Source organism: Lactuca virosa, chromosome 3, assembly GCF_052849685.1.
Source record: "Lactuca virosa cultivar CGN04683 chromosome 3, Lactuca_virosa_CGN04683_v6, whole genome shotgun sequence".
NCBI classification, from domain to species: domain Eukaryota; kingdom Viridiplantae; phylum Streptophyta; class Magnoliopsida; order Asterales; family Asteraceae; genus Lactuca; species Lactuca virosa.
This window is the reverse complement of record NC_136428.1, coordinates 410,616,034-410,626,910: the sequence shown is the minus strand read 5'-3', so window position 1 is coordinate 410,626,910 and position 10,877 is coordinate 410,616,034. Positions and strand designations below refer to the sequence as shown.

At 39.0% G+C, this 10,877-nt stretch overlaps 1 pseudogene; it reads left to right on the top strand.

Moving 5' to 3' along the window:
- The first annotated feature begins 498 nt into the window (after positions 1-498).
- LOC145165029 (uncharacterized) overlaps positions 499-10,877 on the top strand; it is a 38,821-nt pseudogene continuing 28,442 nt past the window's right edge.

Below are 10,877 nucleotides of genomic sequence, written 5' to 3'. Positions count from 1 at the left end.
CAAAGAAGAAAAATACTATTTAACAACTTTTTGTCTAAAAACACTAATGTATACAATGTGTGTGTATATATATATATATATATATATATATATATATATATATATATATATATATATATATATATATATATATATATATATATATATGTAGAGAGAGAGAGAGAGAAAGAGAGAGAAAGAGAGAGAGAGAGAGAGAGAGAGGTGGGGGAAGGATCATTTGAGAACCTATAGTTTCCCAAGAACCCGAGAACTAAAAGTGGAATGTTAGATCAAAACTTTGAACGGCCTAGATCAAACATGACATATTTGTAATTATTAACAATTTCAATGGTAACATTGATTTTTTACAATAAATTACAAGGGTAGTTAAGGAATAAAAATTAAAATACCTAATAATTAATCAAAATTAATTTTGAAAATACAACACTCAGTCTCTCTCTCTCTCTTTCTCATCATCTTTCTCTCTCCCTCATGTTCATCTTCATCCCGGATTTAGAGATGAAATCACCTAATCTTCCGCCATCCACACTCCCTACTCTTCAGATCGTCATTGATGAATTGAAGAAAAAGAAGATCGTCGATGACCTAAACTGTTCGGTGGTGGATAGATGGAGTACTCGTAGTTGCCGCCTCAACCTCCATCAAATGGTTATGTCAAATGGCGTCGTCATTGCCGCCTTCGCCTCCGTCAGATCAACGATCCTTCTAACCCCACTTTTAATTGAACTTTTATAAATTAGTATAAAAAATTGAACAGTTTAGTAGGAGTTAATTTTCATTTCACTTAATTTCTAAAAATCAGTCTCGATCATCGATTAGGGTTTCTACTCAGCAGGCAACTAGCTGTGAGCTGGAACCATGGGGAGACCTCAGAGGGACGATCGTCATGGTAACCGGTGCATTCTCCGGCATAGGCTGTATCGACTTAGCTAAAGCCGGTTGCAGGATTAATGCCGCCGCCCGCCGAACAGACCGGCTTAAGGCTCTGTGCGATGTAATTAGCAATTTGAATATCACTGGTACTCATCGGAGTCAAGGCAGGGACAACGATGTCCAAGCAGTGGCGATGGAGCTCGACGTCAGCGCCGACGGTCCTACCATCAAAGCCTATGTGCTAAAGGCTTGGGATGCTTTTGGTATCATCAGAGGTAACTTCGAATTCTCTTGATGGGTTTCGAGCATTCTAACACTCCTATGGTGTACATGCAACCCTATAAACCTTGGATCTATGTTTTGTCTAATATTCATGCAAATAAGAATTTTCCAAGGTTTATATCCTAACTAACATGGCATGGGGTACTTGTAATATAAAAACTAGTAGAATGACATACCTTTGTAGTTTCTTGGATTCCTTAAGACCTTGTGAGCCTAGCACCTCAAATGTGATGCCTCACATGTTTCACACAACACCAAAACTCTTGGAATAACTTGAGAGAAGAACACTTTCACTCAAAATCGGCTAGCCCTCTTATTCTTGTCTTAGTGGCCGATTTTTCTCCTTATGAGGTTTCTTATATAGTGTGCCACATGTAGGGTTATACCATGTAAACCCTAATGTGCATGGCTTTTCATTTCCCCCATGATCCATGGATTTTAACCTCCATGGATCATCCATGGAGTACCCAATGGGTCCTAGCCCAATCTAGTGAATCATGGACCATAAGCCCACTATATAAGAATGAATGATTTACAAATCAATCCCCATATATTTAATTTGTCTCTTTTTGATCACATAATTAATTCCAAATTCATTCTTGATAAATACTAATTAAATAATATGATTTCATATTAATATATTATAACTTATAATATATTAACAAACCACAAGTGTCCTTATTCTCATTTTGTCTTTCCAACAGTTGAGATGAAGATGCAACCCAAATGGACCATGCCAAATCGGGTCAAGTACATACTAAATATAGTTATGGACTTAGACACCTTATCCAACATCTCTTTCATCTTTTGTCTCTTTATCAGGTTTATTGTTTATGTGACCCCCTGTAGTAGTTGTTTCACACAGAGTAATTGGCCTATCATCAACTATATCAAAGTGATGATTAACAAATTAGGATATCCTTCCGCTTAAAAACTAGTCTCTTTCATGTTTTTTACACTGAAGATTAATAAATTTGGTGTTAAATTGAATGATTTCTTTGAAATTATTACAATGGATGTGAGCTTCATAACCCGATTGCCTATGGTCATATAAACCAAAACCCTTTCCCAAACTGTAGATGCTTAGCAGCATCATCCTATTATGCTACTTGAACGTTGTTGGTTTTAAGCATTCTAACAATCCTATGGTGCGTATGCAACTCTAGAAACCTTGGATCTATGTTTTCTCTATTATACATGCAAACTTTCATTTTACCAAGGTTTCATCCTAACTAGCATATCATGGGGTATATGTAATAGAAAATTCTAGTAGAATGACATACCTTTCTTGTAGCGTTGATTCCTTAAGACTTTGTGAGCCTAGCATCCCAATTGTGATGCCTCAAATGCTTCACACAACACTACTAACAATTGGAATAACTTGAGAGAAGATTATATTGCACCAAAATCAGCTAGCCCTCACTTGTGTATCTTAAGTGCCGATTTTGCTATTATGAGGCTTCTTTATATAGTCTCACATTAGGGTTACACCATGTAACTCATGACTTTCCACATTCCTCATGATCCATGGGCTTTAACCTCCATGGAGTATCCATGGGTCACTACATGGGTTTAGGCCAACATGAAGAACTATGGATCATAATCCCACTATATAAGAATGAATCAATTACCAAATCAATCCCCATTTACTAAATTAGTCTCTTTTGATCACTAAATTAATTCCAAACTAACTCTTGATCAATACTAATTAAATAATATGATTTCATATTAATATATTAGAACCTATAATATATTAATAAATCATAAATATCTTCTTCTCACAAAAGTCTATCCAAATTGTTCCGATGCCATGCAACCCAAATGGACCATGCTAAATCGGGTCAAGTACATACCAAATATAGTTATGGACTTAGACACCTTATCCAATAGTCTCCCACTTGGATAAGTCTAATAACTATAGTTGCAAGTACGACTTCAGGATCCGACCAGCAATCGTAGCTCTTAAAAGACTCGTGGAACTAAGTTGTACCATTTTAGATAAGTGATCATATAATCCTCTATTCTCAAGATATCATCTGGACAAATACATGGAACAACATCGTACTTATTGTCCAGCACTTTGTTTCCCAATTTCCTATTTGTTTGACATAAAACTTAATCGAACACATCAATTCAGTTCTGACCGGGCCCGACACATAAGTAAAAAAAATCATCGATGGGCCCAAGATATCGCTTTTAATCCTCCAAGGACTAAAAGGAACAAATAAACTTCAATTCATATGCAACCCAAATGGACCATGCTACTCTCGGGTCACGTACATACCAATAATAGTTATGGGCTTAGACATCTAATCCAACATCATGAATGTTGCAGCAACAATTGTTATGTGTAGTAGAATTCAGAGAAATCTACAAACCCATTTCATGACAGTCTTATTTCAATACCTACTTCCAAAGTATGATCGAATGTGGATAGTTTGAATAATATAATTATTCTGGAAGTCAAAACATGGAAAATGAAACAATAGTAAATGATTGACACAAGACAGTACCATACTAGTAAATAAAAACACCTTTTATTTAAACATCAAATGTCAATTACATTTCAGCTATTACAAGTTTCGAAAGCTATCTAATTACTAAAACTAACATCATCCTTCAGCCTAATGCGCCTCACATGCTTTAAATGCTTAACCCTGCTCAGTCCCTTCGTGAGGGGATCTGTTGGGTTCTTATCCGATGATACCCTCTCTGCCATGAGGAGTCCTTCTTCTATTCGATGTTTAACAGAGTGGTATATTCTGTCGCTGTGCCTGGATCTGTCGTGATCCCTTGGTTCCTTGGCTAAGGCAACTGCACTCTCGTTATCACAGAAAATCTCCATAGGCTCCTTTATAGCTGGTGCAACTCCAAGGTCTCCAATGAAGTTCTTCAGCCATATTGCCTCCTTCGCCGCCTCGCTTGCTGCTATGTACTCTGATTCACAAGTTGAATCAGCTACTGTCTCCTGTTTGGAACTTTTCCAAGTAATTGCTCCTCCATTTAGGGTAAAGACCTAGCCCAACTTAGAGCGTAAATTATCCCTGTCTGTCTGAAAGTTGGCATCACTATACCCCACTACTCTTAAGTCATCACTCCCACCAAGGGTAAGGACCCAGTCCTTAGTCCTCCGCAGGTACTTGAGAATGTTCTTTAGTGCAGTCCAGTGAGCCTTGCCAGGATTCCCTTGATATCTGCTGACCATGCTCAAAGCAAAGGCCACATCAGGGCGAGTACAAGTCATAGCATACATGATCGAGCCTACAGTGGAAGCATATTGTATTCGACTCATCTCAGCTATCTTAGAATCTGTACTCAGGCTCTGAGTCTTACTCGGTTTGGCATTACTCTACATCGGTAAGTCACCTTTCTTGGAATCCTGCATGCTGAACCTATTCAGCACCTTATCCAAGTAGGTACTTTGACTAAGTCCAATTAGTCTTTTACTCCTGTCTCTCAATATCCTTATCCCTAGGATAGGCAGCTTCTCCAAGGTCCTTCATAGCGAAACACTTCCCAAGCCCGGACTTAACCTCCTGCAAGGTTGGGATGTCATTTTCTATGAGTAGTATGTCATCCACATAGAATACCAAAAAGCTAACTATACTCCTACTAGCCTTAACATATATACAGGACTCATCCTCGCTCCTCGAAAAGCCTAACTCTTTGACTTTCTCATCAAAACAAAGATTCCATCCGCGAGATGCTTGTTTTAATCCATAGATGGATTTCTCACGCTTACACACTCTATTAGGGTACTTTGCATCAACAAAACCCTCTGGCTGACTCATGTAAACATCCTCAGCCAACTTTCCATTAAGGAAAGCGGTTCTGACATCTATTTGCCATATTTCATAATAGCTATGGCTAGCATAACCCTCATAGACTTAATCTTCGCTACTGGTGAGAAGGTGTCATCATAGTCAACTCCCGGAGTTTGAGTAAAGCCCTTAGCAACCAGTCGCGCCTTATATGTGTCTACCTTCCCATCCATGTCGGTCTTCTTCTTGAAGATTTATTTGCATCCGACTGCCTTACGACCCGGTACATTGTCAACCAAGTTCCAAACTTGATTGTCATACATGGACTGAATCTCGCTGTCCATAGTCTCTTTCCATTTGGCAGACTCAGGGCCTGCCATGGCTTCCTTGAAGTTATTATGTTCATCCAAATTTATCAGTGTACTATCACTGTTAAATGTATCACCTTCTGTAGTAATATGGAAACCATAATAAAAATCAGGTGTGCTCCTAACTCTTGTGGAACGGCTCAGAGGTACAGACTCATCAATCGGCTCAACAGGAGTTTCCTCCTCAGGTTGATTGCTAGTGTTTGAGGTTCCTTCACCCCTTGACTCTTGAAGTTCTTCAAGGTCAATTTGCCTCCCACTGTTTCCTTGGCTTATGAATTCTCTCTCACGAGAGATTCCTCTCCTCGCCATGAAGACAACATTGTCACTCGGTCTGTAGAAGAGATAACCAAAAGATTTATGTGGGTAGCCGATGAAAATACACCGCTCACTTCGAGGTTCGAGCTTCTCGTGAGTCTCGCGCCTCACGAAGGCCTCGCAACCCCAAATCTGGATGTGGTCTAAAGTGGGAACTTTCCTAGTCCATATCTCGTGAGGTGTTTTGGAAACCTTCTTGGTAGGGACTAGATTAATTATATGGGCGGAAATCTCTAAGGAATACCCCCAGAATGAGATTGGTAACAAAGCTTGACTCATCATGGAACGAACCATGTCTAACAAGGTTCGATTGCGCCTCTCAGCCACACCATTCAGCTGTGGTGTCCTAGGAGGTGTAAATTGTGAAACAATTCCACATTCCTTAAGATAGTAAAGGAAATCAATACTAAGATACTCACGACCCCGATCGGATCGGAGCATCTTAATCTTTCTGCCCAACTGATTCTCCCTTTCTTGTTTAAACTCTTTGAATTTTTTAAAGGTTTCTGACTTATGCTTGATTAAGTAGATATAGCCATACCTACTGTAATCATTAGTAAAAGTCACATAGAAGCGGTTAGCATCCCTTGTGGCGGTTTTGAAGGGTCCACACACATCTATGTGTATGAGGTCCAACAAACGTTCACTCCTAGCACAAGTACCAGCGAAGGGTGACATAGTCATTTTAACAAGTAAACAAGATTCACAACTATCATCTGACTTTAAGTCAAATGACTCCAAGACTCCAGCCTTTTGGAGTTGGCCTATGCGCTTCTTGTTGACATGTCCAAGACGATAATGCCACAAGGATTCCTTATCCAAACTAGTGGAAGAATCAATATGCAACACATTATTTCCTAAGTTATCTACCATCGACACAGTTTCATATACACCATCACAACGTAATGCTTTAAAATAATAAAAAAAAAACATTATAAAAAGCATTAATACCACCACATTCATTATCAAATGAAAAAGTAAATCCTTGTTTGTTGGGTCTAAAATATTGGTTTATACTTCACTTTTCTAGGAAAATGTATTTTTCTGTAATGTAATATGTTTTTGCAGTTGTGTTTACGGCCCAATGGGTGTTTACGGTCGTGAGCTGGTTCACAGCCGTGAACCCATTCACGGCCCATGTGTCATATATATAGATGTTAGGTGGGTGAGGAGTGCACGGCTAGAGGAGCTTAAGTGTGTGTATTCTAAAATATTGTAGAGAGAGAAAGTTAGAGAGAAGAAGAGTGTGTGTGAGAGAATCTTATGTGTTGGAGCATCAATCTTATTGAATACACCATAGATTCATCATCTTCTTCTTCTCCTTCATCTATTTTGATCTTGCATCATCTGTTTGATTGGGATTCCGCACCATCAAACGGATCTGATTGATACACAAGAAGATTGAAATACATCCGACCCGGACTGCAACATATGCAACTCTATTTCTCTGCATCTTCTATCTATGCAATTCTTCCTATCTATTAGTCATATGATGTATCCTTTGCGTGATTGAAATACATCCGACCTGCTACACAACATATGCACCATTCTACTTCTCAATCCCTCTAAATCTGGTTAGTCATATGTTTCACCCTCTGCGAGATTGGAAGAGATCCGACCTGGGTATATAGCATATGAATTCTAAATCTGACTTCTCTCATAATAATTGTTTGCTCACCTAAAGTAAGGAGTACTTTGGAAGTTCCTGATTATTGGGATATGTCAAGAAGCGGGAAACATGTTCTAGTACATTTAAAATTGAACAATCACTAAGTTGTCTGTAGATCTCGCTGCTCAATTTAGGTGGACAACAATATCCTTTGTCGTCGTCAGATGAATGGTCCTTAGGAATTTTATCTAGAAATGTACGGTCAAAATGCCTTGTCATTAGTAGTATGTCAAAAATTTGTCACAATCTTTCGTGTTTAAGTGGACCACAATATTGGCGATCGATCAGATCTAGACATGAAGGTAGAGGTACCGATAAACGGATTTGGATTGTCTAAAAACTTTAATCCCAATCTCATAAAAATTGTTATTAGCATTAGTTGAGGTGAAATTAGTGTTAATTCATTTTAATTTCAAATTTTATTTTTATGTTTATTTTTATTTTTATCTTGATAAAATTAAAAAATTAAAAAAATTAAAATTTAAAATTTTTGCTTAGTTTAATTTTTAGAATTTGTTTTATTTTATTTTATTTTTTAGTCCTCAAAATGCATTATTTTTTTAATTGTTTTTGGGTATTGGGCTTAATTTTTGAAGCTTCTTGGGTTGTAGTCCATGGGTTTTGGACCGGGTCTTGGGTCCGGGTATATAAAGAGCTAAGTTTGGCTGTAAACTCATTAACTCTCACTTTTCTCTGCACGGCCGTAAACTCAATCCCGAATCCTCTCTATCACTGTTCATCGATCCATCCCATTTGTGTTTATAACTCAAAATCGACTGTTTACTCTTGTAGGTATGCATATTCCGACCACCAAAATGCTATTTTAACAAGAAATCGACCATGAATCGAAGGATTAATTGTCGAAATTGAATATGTCGGCGTTTACGGCTCTTGAGCAGTTTACGCCCATTGAAGGGCTTACGGCGGTACACCCGTTTACGGCCATACACCTTCTATATGACCGTACACTCAAATTTTGGACATTTGAACTGTTTTTTAACACTTAATCACCATTAAAGCCTAATTAAATTGTTACATGAGTAAAAACTTAGTCTTAAATGATTAAATAAGTTGTTTTCTCACTTGGCTTGGTTAAGTGCAGATCAAATGGCTGAACTCAAATTTGCTGATAGTCACAATTTGGCGATCTTTTTGGTTGACCCTCCAGTAGCTCCTGGTGAATTCAAGTCTATGATCCATGGTTTAAAGAAATGTTGCTTAGCTACTGCTCTGACTCTAAATCCAATGGTCTATCAAAGTCTGATTCAAGAGTTCTGGAAGACTGCAGTGGTTAAAAAAGGGGGATGATGGTTCAAAGTCGATTGAAGTTATTGTCAAGGGATACAAAGTCATAGCAACAGAGCAGATCATCCGGGAGGTGCTTAGAATTGAAGATCAACCAGGTTTCCCCACTGAGATTGCAATGAATCAAGCTCAAGAACTCCTTGGTAAAATGGGATATGAAGGAGATTTTCCTCCTACTCTCAAGAAGCTGTTACCACCATACTGGAGGTTTCTAGCTCATGTCTTTGGGATCTGCATCTCGGGAAGGAGATCTGGGGCAGACGAAACCTCTCTACAGACTACAGGCGTAATCGTTGCTCTGGCTGCATGGTTTGATTTCAACTTCTCCAAGTTCATCTTGGACGAACTTGTCGAGAACCTTGAAGGAAAGAAAAGAGACAAATTCTTCATGTATCCAAGATTCCTTCAAGTGATCATCAATGAGCAATACCCAGAGATTGAGAAAGCAGGAGAAACACTTGATATGAAATCTCTTGGATGAAACACTATTGGTTTAATCAAACAAAACCGTAAGGGTAAAGTCATGTTTCAAGGAAAATATCCTTTGGTGAAGTTTGGAGCATTTACGGAGCTAACTGATTCATCTTAGTCTGAAGAGTCCTCGGAACATTTGGAATTTGAAGATGATGTGATAACTGTCTATAACCATAAAGATGAGAGAGTTCCTCCTGTTGCAATTGTAGCAGAGGTACATGATAATATGGTTAATGTGGAAGTGTAGAGTGACTTTCGTGAGAGTGTAAATACTAGTGATGATGGTGGTGAAGAAGAGGGATTTGAAGATGATGATTCAATTTTTGGAGGAGATATGTCTGGGCCATGAAATTTCAACATGTCAGGACCAAATGATTTTGACTTGAACTTCGGATTTGGGAATGATTATTGCCCTACAAACGAGGACCTTGACATGTTCTTTGACAATGTCCATGAAGTTGCTCAACCGGCAACGGAGACACGGTAAGTTGATAATGTTCAAGAAGCTACGCCTCCTTCCTCAGCACAGATGGCCAGTACTCCAATAGATACGGATACAACATCAAGGTTTCCTACCCTTAATGTTGATGTTCCAACTTCTACGCCATTTGTGAGTGATCCTCCTGTGACACACACCTCCCAGCCTCCGTTGAAGCAAAGAATACATGATCCGAGGCTGGGGGTACTAATTCAGGAACAGACCTCACCCATTCAGCATGCAATCACAACATCAGCTACTACTCCAACCGTTTCAATTGCTCCTGATCATGAAGGACCAAGAACCATCTTTGAAGCAGGGAGTGCTTCAACTCCTGGAGGCTCCTCCCTTCCAAGGCCTGATCATGACATCGCTTCTGAAAGACTTACACAAGCCTTGGCAGCACAAGAAGCAACATGCCTTCCTCCTCGCGAAAAAGGCATATCAATTGAGGAAGGTAGATCCGGAGGATTTAAGCCTTCCAACACAGAGCTCAAGGTTGAGATTGGTGTGTTGAAATAGACGATCATCGAAATAGATGTTTTGATAGGTAATCTTGACATTCGTCTTTCAGATATTGAAGCTGACAACAGGGCCAAGACAAAGCGAATAACTGATCTCCAAAGTCACCTTGGAGCTCTAACTGCATGCTACTATGACTTGAAGAATAAAATTTATGAAGAATTTGGTGACAAATTCAAGTCATCAGTGGATCTGTCTGCAGCCACTGAAGGTCTTTCTAGTGTCCCTGTCCAACCCTCTCAAAATGACAACCCTGTGGATCCTCCACCTCTCAGAACCACACGAATTGTCGATCGATTCGAAACTGAGCCTGTCAATGCCAATTGTCGAATTACTATCAAGCATGCTAAGATAAAAGTTACTGCTGAAAAGAAAGAAGGATGAATGTTTATGAAGAACTCTGATGAGAATCGATGTGCAGACCATCATCAATTCACAGTGACTGATCTTGAACAACAGAGGTTTGGTGACAAGTATGGCAATCGATCGGGAATTAAGATGTGGGGATATCATGCTGACTTAAAACTGTGGTTGGTGAAGAGGAACGTTGGCCATACTGAATACTACAAGAGTATACACGAATTTAGTTCTTGGACAAAAGTCGATCTTACGGAACTCTCAAATGATGCATTCCACAATCCCTCCAAGGACCCTCCGGCTTTCAATTTCAAATTCTTTTTGGACCGGCAGGTCAAAGAAAAATTTTCTGGGATGACGACAGCTAACTCTATGATTAGATGAGATCCGGAGGTGCTTGATCCCAAAACAAACGAGCCAATGAAGATAGTGTGGTAGCCTTCTACTAAACAGCTGAAAGAAATTCCAAT